The sequence below is a fragment of the Sapajus apella genome, unplaced genomic scaffold (assembly GCF_009761245.1).
Source record: "Sapajus apella isolate SASKATOON/1434 unplaced genomic scaffold, GSC_monkey_1.0 scaffold11, whole genome shotgun sequence".
Classification (NCBI taxonomy): domain Eukaryota; kingdom Metazoa; phylum Chordata; class Mammalia; order Primates; family Cebidae; genus Sapajus; species Sapajus apella.
The window spans coordinates 21,457,869-21,468,908 of NW_022436951.1; positions in this window are offsets into that span (position 1 = coordinate 21,457,869).

Genomic DNA, 11,040 nt, shown 5'->3' on the forward strand with positions numbered 1-11,040 from the left:
TGTTACCCAGGCTGGAGTGCAATGGCGCCATCTCGGCTCACCGCAACCTCCGCCTCCTGGGTTCAGGCAATTCTCCTGCCTCAGCCTCCTGAGTAGCTGGGATTACAGGCAGGCGCCACCATGCCCAGATAATTTTTTGTATTTTTAGTAGAGACGGGGTTTCACTACATTGACCAGGATAGTCTCGAGCTCTTGACCTCGTGATCCACCTGCCTTGGCCTCCCAAAGTGCTGGGATTACAGGCGTGAGCCACCGAGCCCAGCCTGTTCATTTCCTTTCAATAACTCTGGTTAAGTACTTCTCTTTTTTTTCTATGAATTAAGCTTAACTAGTTACATTTCTTTGGTTCATTGAGTTAGCTATTTTTAGCCATTAAGGTATTAATGTATTAGACATATATTGATGCTTTACAAAGACTTTTGAACTTCAAAATTCTCCACTGAGATAAAATCATAAATGATTATTAATAGATATTCGTACAAATCATCAGAGAAATGCAAATTAAAACTACAATGTGGTATCACCTCACACCTGTTAGGAAGGCTATTACCAAAAAGACAAAAGATAACAAGTGTTAGAATGTCAAGAAAAAGAAACTCTTGTACTTTGTTGGAGGAAACTTAAATTAGAAAACAATATTCATATTTCATAAAAAACTAAAAATAGAATTAGCATATGCTCCAGCAATCCCACTTCTGTGTATTTATCCAAAGGGTTTGAAATCAGTATATCAAAGACATGTCTGCATTTCGATGTTAACTGCAGCATTTTCATAGTAGCTAAAATATGGAATCAATCTAGGTGTCCATCAACAAATAAAAGGATAAAGAAAATGTGGTATATATACACAATAGAATGGTATACAGCCTTGAAAAAGAAGAAAATTCTGACATTTATGACAACATGAATGAACATGGGGAACACTATCCTTAGTAAACTATTCCAGTCACAGAGGCACAAAAACTTCAAAATCTCACTTATATGTGTAATCTAAAAAATTCAAACTCATAGAAGTAGAGAGTAGAATAGTGGCTGCCAGAGACTGTGGGGCTGGAGACGATGACATGTAAAGGAGATATTGGTTGAAGGGTACAGAGTTTAAATCAAACAAGAGGAATTAGAACATCTATTGATATCATAGTGACTACAGTTAATAATGTAATTTATATTTCAAATTTGCTAATTTTTTTTATGATACTTTAAGTTCCGGGATACATGTGCAGATCATGCAGGATTGTTATATAGGTATACAAATGCCATGGTGGTTTGCTGCATTCATCCCCCCATCACCTACATTAGGTATTTCTCCTAATGTTATCCCTCCCAATCCCCCTACCCCCTGCTATCCCTCCCCAATTCCCCCCACCCCCAACAGGCCCCGGTGTGTGATGGTCCCCTCCCTGTGTCCATGTGTTCTCATTGTTCAACACCCACTTATGAGTGAGAAATGTGGTGTTTGGAACCAACCCAAATACCCATCAATGATAGACTGGATAAAGAAAATGTGGCACATGTACACCATGGAATACTATGCAGCCATAAAAAAGGACGTGTTCATGTCCTTTACAGGGACATGGATGAAGCTGGAAACTATCATTCTCAGCAACATGACACAAGAAGAGAAACATTTTTTTAAATGTTATCACCACAAAAAAATAAGTATGTGCAGTGACATATGTTAGCTTCATTTATTCACTTCACAAATAGCTATATCAAAACATCTCCTTTTACTCCATAAATGTATATAATTATTTGTCAATTAAATTTTTAAAAATTGAAAAATAATAAAGTATTTCATTGGTTAACCAGAAAATACCCAAGGTTTTTATATTCATTAATTGTACAAACCAATTTTCATAAACTTTAATAAGAAAACATCACAGATCCAAGAATGATATTTTCTGAAAGAAACTTTGTATGCTACAGGAAGTCATGTAATCTTTCCCTCTAAGGAGTATAATTGGCCTAGGAATTATTAAATTGAGCTTAATTATTTTTAAACATCTATTTTCATCAAGAATATTATTTGTATTTTTACTCTGGATTTTTGAGTAGTACACCTTTGAAGAAAATATTTCATAGTTTTAAAATGTTCAAAATTAACTTCAGACATTAAACATCAGAATGGAAATAGATTCTGGGAAAATGGCAACATGGACATGATTTTGTAAGATACTGGCCAGAAGAGATGAATGTGCTTAAGCGAATGACTATATTGGTCCCGTATTAAGATGCCCAATCTCCTGTATCTCAAAAATGCCAAACAAAATGACCAACAAGAGCAGAAGTAGTGAAAGAGTGTTCTTATTTCTCCTGGGCTCTGAAGCCAAGACTAGGAAATAGAAAAGTTTCTTCCAGGCACAGTGGAACAGTGATAGCCTGCTTTCCTGATGGTACTTGATTTTGACAGAGAGATTATTTGCCTTAAATTGCTTATAGGACTGTGATGATATAAAGAATGGATTTTAAATTTTTTCTGCATAGTGGAGTACTCAGTGTAGTTTAAAACTAACAAACAAAAAATACAATCACAACAACAAAATGATGTTAATTTCTATTAGACCTCACCCCTCCATTCCAGTCCATGGTGATTCTGGTTTAACAGTATCCAGCAGAGCCTAGACACTGGAATTTTGAAACGTCTTACTAGTTGATTCCAACATGGAGCAAACTGAAAATCACTGGGTAAAGGAAACATATGCCAAAAGCCACCACTGAGGCCATTTGAGCTGCAATAGTGGGAAAAATAATAAAAGCCTCCAATGCTAGCACACGATTCTAAGAGGGGATGATTAATAGGTCAGAAGAAATAACACACATGTTCAAAGAAAAATAGTTATCAACAAAGGAAATTACAAATTGAATAGAAAAAAAAACGAATAAAAGGTTAATGTTTTAATTGCTCAAAAACTTTTTCTATAGCTGTTCCAATTAATACACCCTTATGTTTGTCACGTTGTGATGGTGATGAGTGATCTTCATAAGAAAATCATTTTCCTCATTTTCTATAGTTCATTTTTCTCCTAAACTACATCAAGTAAGTTTTGGTTACTTGAAGGCAAATCATTTCTTTGATCGCTTCATGAGATGGTTAGGTAGTAAGAACATTTGTTGCTGAAGCATCTGTTATATGAACATTTCTGCACACCAAGTGATGACAGCAGTTGAGGTGGAGAGGAAAGTGAACTGAAATGCAGGATTTTTGAGTGTCTGAAATTGCCAAATTGAAGTTTGAGTAAATAAATTTAAAGGGTTTTTTTAAATTTAATTCAGGAGTTAAGAGGAAAATTAATGAAAATAGAGAAAATGAGGTTATTTTACCAGGGTTGTAAAATCCACCTTAAGCTAGTTTTGAATTTGCCAATTCAAGTGCAGTAAATCTGTATTATAAGTTGGAAATTAAAGAGATAGGGTAAGAAAAAGAACTGAGTGGTTATTTATCCTTGTGTCTTTGGACAAGCAATTTGGATTATACATGGCAGTGACAAAGTTGATTTGTAATTTGTATTCAGAACTGCTTTCAGGTGGTAAGAGCCTTTTGGTGTGTGTCCATGAACCATTTAGATAAAAGCAATTTTTAGCATTAGATACACTGAACTAATGCATAAATAAGCTGACAATTTTATGTATCATAGAATGCATTTTCTACTTATGTTCATTATGGAGAAAGAAAAGGGAGTAGATTGTAAATTCCTTTAACAGGTATTTTACTTCAGCAGTCAGAAACACTAACCGTTATTAAGGGTACATACTGGCTGCTTATTAAACAGTATGTGAAAAAAACATTTTGTTTTTTCACAAACTACAATTGGCTCTTTCCTTGGGGTATTACATTGCAGCTAATTCAATAGTTTTGCTATGCTCTTAACTCTTTTTTTCTAACAATAATATAATTGTAATAAGAAATACTACACACTGTTCAAAAGATTTCCTATTCTACAAAAATGGTCCATATGTTCCTTTGAAGAAAATCATATAAGCTTCTAGTTAACACTTTTCAAAATCATACTGTTTTATACCTTCTCCTAAAAAGTATTCTGAAATTAACTCCCCTGGAAATAATAGGATAAAGATTATGCCAATGATTTCAAGATTTTGAAAAACAAACATTTTAGCCTTAGACTATAATCAACTTAATCATATATATATATATATATATTTTTTTTTCTGGTGATTTTTTTTTTTACTTAGGAAACAGTAATGAAAAGTGTCTGCCTTATACACTAGTGAAAAATAATTGTGTGTTCTTTTATTTTTACTTTAAGTTCAAAGATACATGTGCAGGTTTGTTACATAGGTAAACTTTTGTCATAGGAGTTTATAATTAAGACATGGAATCAAAATAAATATTTCTAAATGAGTAATGCTGTTTACTTTTGGAGGTGCCTATGATGTGAAATCAATAATATGGCCAGGCATAGTGGCTCACACCTGTAATCCCAGCACTTTGGGAGGTAGAGGCAAATGGATCAGCTGAGGTCAGGAATTCCAGACCAGCCTGGCCAACATGGTGAAACCCTGTCTCTATTAAAAATAAAAAAATTAGCCAGGTGTGGTGGCAGATGCCTGTAATCCCAGCTACTTGTGAGGCTGAGATGGGAGAATTGATTGAACCTGGGAGCTGGAGGTTGCTGTGAGCCGAGATCGTGCCATTGTACTCCAGCCTGAGCGACAAGAGTGTGATTCCCTCTCCAAAAAAAAAAAAAAAAAAAAAAAAGAATCACTAATATGATTAAATGGTATTACATGCTCCCACACCGTCTAATCTATGGCCAGTGAGCTCTGGACTTTTCCTGTCTTTTCCTGACAAAAAGATGGAGCATATCTCCTTTGTAGGTAAATAATAGTGTGTTTTGTTTTTCTAAAAAAAAAAAAAAGAAAAGAAAAAGCCCTGGCCAGGTACAGTGGCTCATGACTGTAATCCCAGCACTTTGGGAGGGCGAAGCTGGTTGATCACGAGGTCAGGAGTTTGAGACAAGCCTGACCAACATGGTGAAACCCTGTCTCTACTAAATATATAAAAATTAGCTGGGTGTGGTGGCAGGCACCTGTGGTTCTAGCTACTCAAGAGGCTGAGGCAGGAGAATCACTTGGACAGAGAGGCGGAGGTTACAGTGAGCTGAGATCGATCCACTGCACTCCAGCCTGGGCAACAGAGCGAGACTCAGTCTCAAAAAAAAAAAACGCCCTTGGAAACTGGATTAATATTTTTTGGAAATTGGAGAAACCTAGGTCAAAAGTGCATAAGAGAATAATGAAGAATAAAATCAAAACCTGAAGAGCCAGTGGTAACTGGAAGCCTAACATGAAGCTGAATAACAGGTCCTGCAGGTACATTGCCCAGAGTATGAAACCTGACTCTACCACTTGCTAGTTTGTGAGGTTAGTACAGTTAGCTACAACTTCAGGGCTCAATATCCTGATCTGTAAAATGGCCATAATATTGGTCATTCCATATGAACACTATGAATATTAAGTGGATAATATTTCTAAAGTATTTAGAACAGTACACAGTCTATTTTGTTTACTCTGTAAGCATATGCTCAATATATAATGAAAGGCAATCATTCTTTCAAGTTTTATTATTCTTTTTTATTTTAATTGTACTTTAGCTTCTGGGGTACGTGTGCAGATCATGTAGGATGGTTGCATAGGTACACACATGGAAAGGTGGTTTGCTGCCTCCATCCCCCAGTCACCTACATCTGGCATTTCTCCCCGTGTTATTCCTACCCGACCTCTGCTGTCCCTCCCTTGCCCGCCCGCCAACAGACCCCAGTGTGTGATGCTCCCTTCCCCGTGTCCATGTGTTCTCATTGTTCAACACCTGCCTATGAGTGAGAACATGCAGTGTTTGATTTTCTGTTCTTGTGTCAGTTTGCTGAGAATGATGGTTTCCAGGTTCATCCATGTCCCTGCAAAGGACAGGAACTCATTGTTTTTTATGGCTGCATAGTATTCCATGGTGTATATGTGCCAAATTTCCCTTGTCCAGTCTATCATCGACGGGCATTTGGGTTAGCTCCAGATCTTTGCTATTGTAAACAGTGCCACTATGAACATACATGTGCATGTGTCTTTATAATAGAATGATTTATAATCCTTTTGGTATATACCCAGTAATGGGATTGCTGGGTCAAATGGAATTTCTATTTCTAGGTCCTTGAGGAAGTGCCACACCAGTTTACACTCCCACCAACAGTGTTTCTATTTATCCACATCCTCTCCAGCATCTGTTGTCTCCAGATTTTTTAATGATCACCATTCTAACTGGCATGAGGTTTTATCTCCATGTGGTTTTGATTTGCATTTCTCTAATGATCAGTGATGATGAGCATTTTTTCATATGTTTCTTGGCCTCATAGATGTCTTCTTTTAAAAAAAGTCTGTTCATATCCTTCTCCCACTTTTGGATGGGTTTGTTTTTTTCTTGTAAATCTGTTTTAGGTCTTTGTAGATTCTGGATATTAGCCCTTTGTCAGATGGGTAGATTGCAAAAAGTTTTTCCCATTCTGTTGGTTGCTGGTTCACTCTAATGATTGTTTCTTTTGCTGTACAGAAGCTCTCAAGTTTAATTAGGTTCCATTTGTTTATTTTGGCTTTTGTTGCCAATGCTTTTGGTGTATTAGTCGTGAAGTCCTTGCCTATGCATATGTCCTGAATGGTTTTGCCTAGGTTTTCCTCTAGGACTTTTATGTTAGGTCTTACTTTTAAGTCTTTAATCCATCTGGGGTTAATTTTAGTGTTAGGTGTCAGGAAGGGGTCCAGTTTCTGCTTTCTGCACATTGCTAGCCAGTTTTCCCCACACCATGTATTAAACAGGAAATCCTTTTCCCAGTGCTTGTTTTTGTCAGATTTGTCAAAGATCAGATGGCTGTAGATGTGTGGTTTTGCCTCCAAGGCCTCTGTTCTGTTCCACTGGTCTATATCTCTGTTTTGGTGCCAGTACCATGCTGTTTTGATTACTGTATCTTTGTAGTATAGTTTGAAATCAGGTAGCCTGATACCTCTGGCTTTGTTCTTTTTGCTTAGGATTGTCTAGACTATTATTCTTTTTCATATATGCTTCTCTGTTTTTTTCTATTTTTCTACATTTGTTTATAAAATGGCTTTCTCTGATTTTTTTTATGTGTCATTGAGCACATACGGTCATACCGACACTCAGTAAAGACAGGTCAACGCTTTTGAGAATACTGACTAGTTTAAAATTTAAGGTAATAATAATTTATTGGCCAAATTCATATCAAGAATCTAGCCATAATCCCATCAACTATAAGACAGTTGGCCATGTACAGTGGCTCGCACCTGTAATTGCAGCACTTTGGGAAGCTGGGACAGGCAAATCACCTGAGGTCAGGAGTTTGAGAACTGCCTGGCCCATGTGGTGAAACCCGGTCTCTACTAAAAATACAAAAATCAGTTGGGTGTGGTGGCATGCACCTGTAGTCCCAGCTACTCAGGAGGCTGAGGCAGGAAGAATTGCTTGAAGCCGGGAGGTGGAGGTGGCAGTGAGCCGAGATCACAGCATTGCACTCCAGCCTGGGCTGAGCAAGAATCTGTCTCTAAAAAAAAAAAAAAAAAAAAAAAAAAAAAAAAAGACTGTTCACATGCTGTACTACACACTTATTCCATTTTCTCAAATTATGCTGGAACAAGCTAGGGATTGTCATAAATTAGAAAGCAACAAAGTAATATGCAAAAAGCGAATTGCTTGTAACATATATTCACTTTGTAAAATAAATAGTTGACTGTGTGAATTTAATTGTATACTTTGAAATAATGTTATACATTCCATCAATTTTATATAATTGCATTGATAAGTAACTGGCTAGCTCTTAAAATACCATACTTCCAGAAAGCACGTAACTAATAAATTGTTACTACATACAAAAATGGGATCATTCATTTTTAAATCATAATACATAAATGTCTTAAAGGCCAATAACTGGGAAATTAGAGTGAAAACAATCTTTATATACTAACGCATCACTGTAATAAAGTGGTTTGCCAAATCATTCACAACAAATTAGATATGGAAAGGTACAATTAATTTAACTGACATTCATAAATCAACAGCAAGAATGACAAAAATTCAAAACAACAAACAACTGAGGACAATACTGATCATGCCTTGATATTGACAATGAAAACGTTTCTCTAAAAATCATAGAAATTTAACCCCTAAGCAAATGTTCAGGCATAAAAGGAACTCAGCAGTGTTATCAAGTTAAATATCCCAGCTATATTTATTTTATATATAGCCAATCTTCATTATTTGTAGATTCCATATTTGCCAACTTGCCTACTCACTAAAGTTTATTTCTAACACCAAGATCAATGTCCCACTGCTAATGACTAAAAGTCATCTGAGGACACACGAAAAGTGGCAAAAAATGTGAATGCTCAAAGTGCACTTTCCCGACTGAGTTCACACAAGGTAACACTCTGCTTTCTCGTTTCAGCTCTCTTAGGGTAAACACATGTCCTTTTCACGATCTAGTTAATGTCATATATTTTCATTTTTGTGCTTTTTGTTAGTGATTTTGCTGCTTAAAATTACTCTCAAGCATAAGGGTGAAGTGCTGCCCAGGATAGGAAGCAAAAGACTGTGATGTGTCTTACGGAGAAAATGCATGTGTTAGATTAACTCCATTCAGGCACTAGTTATGGTGCTGTTGGTCATGAATTCAACGTTGATGAATCAACATCAGTGATACATCCAAAAAAAGAAACAGGAAACACTGACCTGCACATGATGCTGCTCCAGAATGTCTTAAAGTAACATTTGTAGTGAGTGATGAGGCTACTGGAAAGATAGAAAGAGGTTAAATTTGTGGACTCGCAAGATAACAACCAATAAGTAAGCTCAGTGGACAGCATTATTGTAATGCCGAAAGCCAAAGAAGTTGTAGGTCATGTTACCCAGGATCAGGGAAATGCTAGGAAAAAAAGGCTAGTGATTTACTATTACACAGGAACACTGTATATAATTGATCAGTTGTGAAAAATGGACATGAAGTAAGGTCTCTTGAGAGAAACACACATAAAACAAGGTTATTTACTGATCAGTAAATGAAAATGTCACCAGCAGCTCACAGGAAAATTAACCCTGTATTTCTCCCAGAAGCACTGGCTCAATGTTTTCTAATTATATATACATATATTTGTGTACACACACACACACACACACACACACACACACACACACACACAGAATATATATGTGTATATATACATGATTGTATACATATGTATATACATATATATAATCTATTAGGCTACTAGACATCATTAAAATTATAGAATGATATATTATTAATATATATGTACATTCATATGTACATATTCCAACTGAAATCAAGAGGAGCCATTCTATCTCAAACTCTTATTGCTCAATATATGGAATGAACATATTTTTCTCTTTTTTTATTTTTTATTTTCCATCTCTTCAATTATTAACAATAACCTTTGATAAATTTAGACAATTCATATCAAAGATGATTCAGGTTATATGAATAACTAAAGATAAATTGTTTGTGGATTATTTGGGAGTCAAATTGTCCATGAAGCTTTATTACTTCCAAACCATAATGCCTTTACTGAACATGAAAATAAAACATTTATTTACAATGTTGAATATTAGACAATGTTTTTATTAGCTTATATCATGTCCTGTTATTATTTTTACCAAATACTGATAGACTATTTAATTATTATATATATGTATTATCTTTGAAACTTGAAGACAGTGATCTTAAGCAAAATTTCCCTTAGATTCTCTCATTATAGTGACGCTAGTAATTTACATGCAGCATATACATAATAATACTTATTAATTAAATGGCCTCTTTCTCTCCTAAAGGAAAATGTACAACAGAAAACTGGATTCCTTTCGTCTGTAGAAGGAATAAATCTCTTCTTTGTTTAAGAACACTGTTCACAAACAGTTCGTGTGACTTCAAGGAAAAGGAAACATAAATAAGGCAGCCTAGCGAAAGGCACATGCCAAATTAATGAATTTACTGTGATTTTATTTTGTTAAAGCAACTTAGCTGTGTGATTTGAGTAAATTAATCTAATCTAAACCAATCCTCAAAATACTTTAGGTAGTTATTTTGATTCTAGCCACTACTGAGAAGAAGCAAATTCAAGCAACGTAGCAAGGATCGTTCTGTAAATGGTGAAGCTGTGATTCAAGACACACAATCCAGTGTTCGGGAACTGGAATCTCATACACTAAGCCCTGTTGTCTGTCATTAACTAGTGCTGCAATCTTAGGAATGAGTCAGGTCTATTTGATATAAGTATTTGTGATAGTTTATTAGGTTTTTAGGTTGATGAGATGTGGGACTTTATTTTTTAATACTATTTCTCTAGTGTTTAAATATAAAAGACAATCCTATGAACAAAACATTTCTAATTCCAAATAAAGTTAGTGATACATTTAATTTTGACCTTTTTCTTTGAATAATTTATATATCTTAAAAGATATTTGTGATATGAATGAAAATGCTGACCTAAAGTGTAATAGAAACTAAATTAATTTTGATCAGAGTAGTTAGAGAGAAATTTAGAATACCTGAAAATCCGGGCTTCTTGCTTTATGAATAGAGTTGCCTCCTTTAGGATGTAGACCCAGGCTCTGTTGATGGTAGCGTTTATTGACCATGTTATGTGCATCATAAACTGCTAACGTTGTTTTTCTCATGCCCTTTAAATTCTCTCAACAATCCTATATTGTATGTCTTAATACATTCACTTTATAGATAAGGATATAGACATTCACAGAGGTTGCAGTAATCAGAATTCTTTATCTAGAAGCAGGATTCAAGAAGTTTTAAATTCTAAGCTTTTTTATTATACACAATATCTCCTTTACACAACACATTAAAAATTAAATTTTTAGGTAATCTATTATTTATTGCAGTAATGATGTATTAATATTCACATTTTCAATCATTACCAAATATTACTGTAATAGATTTCAGTCACAGAAAATGTGTTGGATTGAATGCTTTTGCTTTATAGAAACAGTGCTTA